Source organism: Diadema antillarum, unplaced genomic scaffold, assembly GCF_040938485.1.
Source record: "Diadema antillarum isolate AM-2024a unplaced genomic scaffold, OU_Dant_1.0 scf00000195, whole genome shotgun sequence".
Lineage (NCBI taxonomy): Eukaryota > Metazoa > Echinodermata > Echinoidea > Diadematoida > Diadematidae > Diadema > Diadema antillarum.
In genome coordinates this window covers 356848-365130 of record NW_027271084.1, presented here as the reverse complement: position 1 = coordinate 365130, position 8283 = coordinate 356848, and the positions used below count along the sequence as shown (strand labels likewise).

The following is an 8283-nucleotide window of genomic DNA, read 5'->3' as shown; positions in this document are numbered from 1 at the left end:
TATAAATGTATCAGAGCTCATCACAATCGGCTTATTTTGCATTGTTTTCCTCAATTTTTAACAGCTTCGAGGTTATATTTTTACCATAAGTTTTCTGACCTCAGCAGTGCACTTTTCGCTCACTCTTGCATATTAGCCCTCTTCTATCAGACAACTCCTTCCTCTTCGAGGACATATTTTTACTATCGGTTTTCTGACCTCATCAGAGTATTTTTCGCTCACTCTTGCATATTAGCCCTCTTCTAGCAAACATCTCCTTCCTCTCCTATTGTACAACTACGTCCTCTTCAATGTCATATTTTTACTCTAAGTTTTCTGACCTTATCAGAGTACACTTCGTACCCTCACATGTCTTAATTACCCTAGTACCTCTCACAGTTATGGCTTTATCCCGTCAAAACAAATGTTCATCGACACAGCCTCCATACTACATGTCATATTCTGTTTCACTCGCTGTCTGATATGCAAATCGATCATCAGAGTATACACTTCGTACCCTCGCATTTCACAGTAGACTTCGTCCATTCATGATATACTGTTTCACTCGCTGTCTGCTCTGACCGTCGGTCATCAGAGTACACTTCGTACCCTCGCATTTCACAGTAGACTTCGTCCATTCATGATATACTGTTTCACTGGCTGTCTGCTCTGACCGTCGGTCACTGTCTGATATGTCCGGCGCTCATCAGTGTACACTTCGTACCCGCACATTTCTTCCTCACATTGCTCTCGTTCCTCCAGCAGCTCTACGGGCTTTATCCCGTCAAAACAAATTTTTATCAACTCAGCATCAATACTATAAATTTATCGATACATTCATAATTTTCTTTTTCTCACTTTCTGATTTGCCCGCTCCTCCCTATTTTCAAGGCTACATTATTACTATAAGCTCTCTGACCTCTCCAAAGTACGTGACCTGATTTTCAACAAAATACATAGCGATACTATTTTTATATTTATTACTCTCATTTTTTCCCATTTTCTCGGAAAAATCAAGGTCGAATTATTACTATCTAGACGAGCTCTACTACTCACACACACACACACACACACACACACAATTGCTATCCTGCTAGAGGTAACTTTATGGATTGATGATTTAATATACTCCGCATGCAAGTCTACGGAACACCATTGTTTATGTTTATCGTAGCATTATTTTGTCTGAACAATATTACCAAACACATGAAACGACATCACCTTTTTTGAGGGGGGGGGGGGGGGTAGGGGAGTATCTAGTGCAACTAGTGCACCAGTATAAGCAACACGGTGCTCCCTATCAGTCCGTTCAGACATATATACGGTTGAATATTTGATCACTTCAACCGAGAACAACAGATGAAAACGACTCAGAAAAAAAAATAATTCAAATTCGGTCTGAAGAATAAAGACTACACAAGCCTAAAATGACATATCAGCTGAGGTTTATAACAAACCAAACAACAGCAACAGCAACAAAAATCCCTAACGGTTACTAGTATATCGCCGATCATGTGATAACCTCCAGGGCATATAATCACTTGGAGGAAAAAAATCATTGCCAAATGCGCAATGTATTGATAGTGTGATCTTCAGTCGACTTCGGGTGAGCGAGAGAGATCAGACGTCACGATATAACCTCTTTCTCGTCCATCGAAGTTACGGGCCACCAACTTACAGAGGTACGTATTTCTCTCTAGTCATAGAGCAGTATAAACATATGCCTTGTATATAGCATGTCATCCACCATTAGAAATAGATTAATTATTATTCAAACCTGATTGTCAAGTTTTGACAGTTTCTTGTTTGTTCACTTTTTGTTTTTTGTTTTTGTAGGTTTGCTGATAAGGTGACGGATCTATTTTTGGTGAATGTTTAATAATTTTTATGTTTGTCCATGATACCTAGCTGCCTGATTGTCACATGATTGTGTGACACACTAAATGTGCACGCAGCGTGAATATACATATAGCGTAAATGAGCTGAGGGGAGGGGTTATTGGGTTTCAGAAGACTAATAGTCATTGAATGTGCTTGTGAACTAATCACTTATTACTCAACTTAACTGAAAACAAGTAGGCTAAACTGGTAAAATTTTCGTTCAAAGAAGGCATATGATTAATGTCACTTACATAATCGCCATTTCACATGTCATTCTTTCAAGTGGCTAATTATAAGTTTGTCCTAATATTATGACGATGTCACACTGCACATATCATGTTTCAACCAGTTATAGCATAAGAAGGCAATAACAAGTTTTGTATATATATTTCATTTGGGCCTTTGCATGACATTGTATTATGATGTATATAATAATATATATATTCATATATTTCTCATACATTTTCTCCCTCCCTCTCTACCTTCATGTTTACACAAAATATAAAAGTGAGGGTAGCAATGACAGGTCATTGTTCTTGGGTACTTGAAAACATGCTGGAACAAGCTAATATAGCCCGACGGGGCTATTTGGATGGCAAACAAGAGATAACGATTAATGTTTATGGTCTCAGAAAAACAATACCGACCTTTGATCTTAAACATTTATACAGAGGATAGAGCCTCTACAGGAAACCACGGTTGACCTTGTTAAAGGATGCTTTGGTTTTTCTCGCGCGTGTCCCTGTTTTGTAAGAGTTCGCGTGAAGGTCGTACCCCAATTGTGTGTGTGTGTGTGTGTGTGTGTGTGTGTGTGTGTGTGTGTTAATGCAGACAAACCAAAGCATTTAAAATTATGTGTAAGACAATGACCCTGCCCATCTGTCAATTAGGATGATGTGGATATCAATTTATTCAGATGTACTTCAATATCCAAATATTCCATGTAATTATAATATATTATATATCGACTATTCGGTTACAGCTCGTTATTCCGAAGGTTCGTTATTCCGAAGGCACCTTATTCCTAAGATTCGTTATTCCGAAGGTTCATTGTTCCGAATTTCATTTTCGGATTAACCAATCTTCGGAATAACGAACCTTCGGAATAACGCCACAAATTTTCGGATTAACGAACCTCTAGGTATAGGGAATTTGCGTGTTTCGGATTAACGACCCTTCGGAATAGCGAACCTTCGCAGCACCTTCGCAGCACCTTCGCAGCACCCGCAGCACCTTTACAGCACCCGACTATTCATCAGTCGCTATTTTCAATGTATACTGAAATGGCGTCCCGCCCCCTCGCTAATTCAATAACTTCAACTTTTCAGCACCCCACCCCCTCCAAACACACACACCCACACACACACACGCACACACTACTTTGTTTCTATTGTATGGATACCAAGGTTATGCCTATAAATCAAACAGCTTGTGTTATGTCAGGAAGGTAACCTCCCTGGTTATGTCCTATAATCATTAGGAAACGGCACGTAAAGTGATATACTACACGTAAAGCACGCAACCAAGCCAATAAATCCTCCAAACGTGAACAGCAAATATGATTTTTACAAATACTCGATCCTGCAGACAACAGTTCGTTGTGGATAAAACAACGTTTATGACACCGGTCCACATGACTTTGGTACAGTTTGTGTCCTAGCTGGTAGATTCTTTGCCGCATAAAATAAATCACTGGTCTTATAAATCTATGTTTTTAGCTGAAATGCTAGGATGGTTTGTTTTAGATTCGTATAGGAACATTATTAACCTGGTAGTCCCATTGACCATGCTCTTGTAAAACACCGATTATCTGTGACAGGGCAGTGGCGGATCCAGAGGGGGGCGCAACCAGCGCACGCCCCCCGTTATTTTTCGTTAAAAACAAAAGAAATAAAAAGGAAAAAAATGAAATGAAACTCGGAAGTTGCAACAGAAATATTAGTCACCCCCCCCCCCCCACCCCCTTTACAGAATTCCTGGATCCGCCCCTGTCCAGTGGTGGATCCAGAGGGGGGCGCAACCGGCGCACGCCCCCCCCCCTTTATTTTTCGTTAAAAACAAAAGAAAACAAAAGAAAACAAAATGAAATGAAACCCGGAAGTTGCACCAGAAATATTAGTCACGCCCCCCCCCCCCCTTTACAGAATTCCTGGATCCGCCCCTGCAGGGCATGGCACTTACATTATGTTTCTCTGATTGGCCCGTGTGGGCCGATGAAATGTTTCAATTTGAAGTTTGGGTGACCCGAAATGAAATAGAATATTAAATATCATTCGGAATTTCATCTGCCCGATCGGCCACGAAAGAAATTTTACTGTATATACATTGTATATATATATATAATATGCCCCTATATACGTTTCTGGAAACTTGGTGTCTCAACATCAAAGTTTAATTGCCATTGGCCACCGGGAGACGCACGTCTGATGTCAAGCTTTGTATGCCTATCAACTTATAGCTTCCGCGATTAAATTGGTGTCTTGCGTAGATGTGGAAATGGTGGACAGAGTATTGGGACTCTGGAGGTTAATGGGGCCAGTTAATGGCTCTCTAGCTACGGTCGCTACTGTTAGTGGTAACCGCAGCGCGAAGGTCTTTGGAAAAAAAAAAGCTGGGTCTTGGCTTTTCGCTGGATGCGGCTTGACAAGTCTAAGTAATACATTGTACAGGTAGGGCCTACAATAACGGCCCTCTTTGCATGCTCGTCGTATGGACTGCACTGGACGACTACCAGTCATAACCCGTAAATAGGTAACAGCGCTCAGATCTCATCGTTATGAAGTAAGATGGAGGGACGGCTTTAGTCAGTAAAGTGGGTATCCCATTAGCTATATTTGAGACCAGGTGGCGACCTGGTGACGATTCGAGTCTATCTGGTAGCAGGGTGGACGCGAGAGAATCGAACCGAGCATGTTTGACTTTTTCCGAGACTTTTTCCATGCAGTCTCCAGCTGGTCTTCGTGACGGCCAACAAGTCGCGGAGACTGATTTTGTCCACGAGGTCTCCACGACGTCTCCACGACCTTGCGGAGACCCATTGGCGACCTACCAGAGACGTCGCGGCGAAGTCCCCGCGACTTCCGGGCGAATAAGTTGTCACCTTGTTTGAAGAGGTCTCGGTGAATGCACAAGCCATTTCTTGGTCCCTAGAGTCGCACGAGTCGTGGCGACTGATTAGTCGGGGCAGTCGCGGCGAAGTCTCCTCCATATCAGCATCCAGTGACATAAGCCCTTTCGGGTGTACTAGATTCTTGCCACTTTACAAGTCCTGTCAAATTGGCAGTTCAGGTCGAAACCAAAGGGTTTTGCCTTTCCTATCAATATTGAGCCCCTTGGGGAAATATGAGTTCTGGGCCTATTACATGTACATACACGAGTAATACAGTGTAGTATGCCGATGTTCTTGCATGTCGATATGGTCTTCATTTCCTGCTTTTCCTCATTCTTCTCTTACTTTTTTTTCCTCACAGGTTCCTAGGCCCACCTCCTAACCATGCGTAACCGGGCCTTGCCCGGGCTCCTAGCCGCCTTCCTGTGCCTCGTGTACATGGGGGCCAGGGGAGCCCGGGCACAGGAGCAAGTGTTCGGATCCAGCGCGCGCTGCACGGAGCCGCCGTCATGGAGTGCGCAGGGAGTGAACCCTATGCAGGAGAGTCGCGGGCAAGTCACGGTGGTGGCGCTGCTCAGGGCTAGCTGAAGTTTCTGCTTGCGACAGGCCTCAAGGTAACTAGCCGCGAGATCCTCATTGGTGCAGTAAGGCGTTTGAATACCTGATCTCTCCTACGCTTGTTCGCATCTAAATTTCGGGTCTAGGGCAATTACCCTCTGGGAACCCCAGACCCTTCCCCTGATGACCCTAACCCTAACCCTGAACCTAATCCTTACTCTAACCCAAACTCTATCCCTAAAACTAACCCTAACCCTAATCTTTACTCTAACCTGATCACTAATCAATATTTAGCAGGGGGTAATTTCCCTGATACGCTAAATTTCATATCCCTGTATCTTTCTCAAGAATATTCATCTAGTTTTCAGCTGCTTGCACATTTTCAGGGTTCGTTTTTCAAGTAGGCAGGCGCAAAGTAATATTTTTGTATTTGTGAACTTTTCTTTTTCTTTACCCCGAATGCTGTTACAGACTGGACGACCTACGCGGTCGGTACGAAGGTGACTACGGCCAACCCGACATCAAGTTCATCGTGGTCAACGACTACGATTTCTTCTCCTTCGTCTCCATCTTCCGTCTGGCCTGGGCGGGCGACTTCGACTTCTACCAGTCCCATTACTTCAACGACATCTGGAGCCTTCTGGATGGCCGCAAAGATGATATCCTCATCTATGACAGGTAAAATTAAAGGAAAACAAAGACAAAGAGAACATTATCACTATTCTTCATTGTGATAAGTAAACAGTGGTAGGAGAGACAAGAGACTTTCCAAAGACAACAGATAAAAACAGATATTCTACGATGAAAACATGGTAATCCATGCAGACTTTACCAAAGTATACGAGTTAATATCATGAGAATTGAGATATCAGATTATGGCAAGTGCACAAGCTGAAACTTCGTCAGAGGGGTAATTTTATTCTTCGCTGGTGCCGAAGGACCCTCCTCCTTCAAGATATGGGATTCCATTTGGTATCTATATAAGGCCTAAGCTCAGTACCTCCTTGCTCAGACCTAGATCACAGATTGATTATGATATGTCAGCTCCATAGATATATTTCACCGCTATGTTCGTAGTATCATTATCTCTATGCCCAGCAAGCCCTAGCCTCGATATGTGCTACCTTGGAGCTGGCTTTTGGTAAATTCCTGTAAAGTTATGAGTTAGCGATCCCCATTGTGTGTGAATGAACACTATATACTGAATTCGAACACTCTCTTCTTTTTCCTCCCTTCTCCTCCCTCATTCATGCCCCCTCCCCCATCCCTCTTTTCCTTCCCCCATCTTGACTCATAGGTGCGGTCAGCTGACTTATCACATCCCAATGCCCTACTCCAATCTGTCACATCCCGTGGTGGAACTCGCCATCAACGCCACTTACGACGGCTCGCATCCATGTCACTGTTCAGCTGACAAAAGGACGTCTGCTCGTCCTCAGTCTGCCAGTTCTTCCCCTGCTAGGGTACGGACCTCCTTTGTTTCTGCTCATGGATTCGCTAGATTCAAGAGGATCACGATCACACTCTCTAATAGCTTGCTGAATCTGATTAAAGATATTAAATCATAAATGGTCTAGCAACAGGAGAATTGCGTTACATAAAGCAATATGAATCTAATATGAATCTGTGTCTGTTCATTTTACTTTTACTGATGTAACACGATTTATTGCAACAAGATGAATGAGATTCTAATATTTAATACGAAATTCTCTAACGACCATAGACACACTCTCATGATACTCTTGTGAAAGTAAAGACATGTGTCCTGAATATTACTGATGTCATCTCACTCTGTTCCCCTAACGGATGTCTTCTGAAGTCTTTGTTGAGCGCTACTTCATTGTTTAGCTATTCAAGGCGAGAGCAAGGTCAGCATGACAGTGCATTGCGCTGTATGCTGAACTGAAAAGGTAGAATAACAAAACTTATGAACGTCCAAAGTTCTTTTCCAATCAGGCTCGTAAAAAAAGTTAAAGGGCTCGATGTACAGCAATTTTCTTAAGTTTTCAGCGCCATCAATGTACTATGAAAGTACAAACATACTCTATTTCCATATCTGAATATACATAGAAATATACGATTATTTCAAACTACTCTTCCCAATACTGCGGCAGGACTGACGAAGATGGAGACAAGTGAAAACATTTGCCGTTATGGCAGTCAACAACAATAATATCCATTTATTTATTTCTAGGGTGCTCGTCCAGCCTACGCAGTTGCCACAGAACCGAATCATATAGCTGACGTCGCCGTGGAGTTCGGTGAAGTCGTCCATCAGGAGGAGCAGGTGGTAGAAGAGAAAGCTTTGGGCTTTGCTGAAGATCGTCCCTGACAGGAGCTGGAACTAGCCGCATGCCGTGTCCAGCAGCAGCAGCTAGAAGAGAGGGAAGGTGACGACGACGTACAGAGCTGATGCTGATGCTGCTCGGGCAACGTCAGGCTTATCTCCTGACGCCGAGCAGCAGCCGCGCAGCAGGACGGAGGAGAAGAATCGAGTAGATGATGCTGATCATTGCGAGAGGGCGACGCTAGCGTCCCACACGAATCGAATGGCGTAACTGTCGCGTGACAGCCGTGACGCTCGGCTTCTCGCGATGGGACCGTCACCGCATGACAGCCGTGAGAATCGGCCTCTCTCGATGACGCCGTTACCGCGTGACAGCCATGAGCAATGGCTTCTAGCGATGACGCCGTGACCGCGTGACAGCCATGAGAATCGGCTTCTAGCGATGACGCCGTGACCGCGTGACAGCCATG

At 43.7% G+C, this 8283-nt stretch overlaps 1 pseudogene; it reads left to right on the top strand.

Annotated features, from left to right (window-relative positions):
• Positions 1 to 1590: 1590 nt before the first annotated feature.
• LOC139723599 (selenoprotein Pb-like) lies at positions 1591 to 8283 on the top strand (annotated as a pseudogene).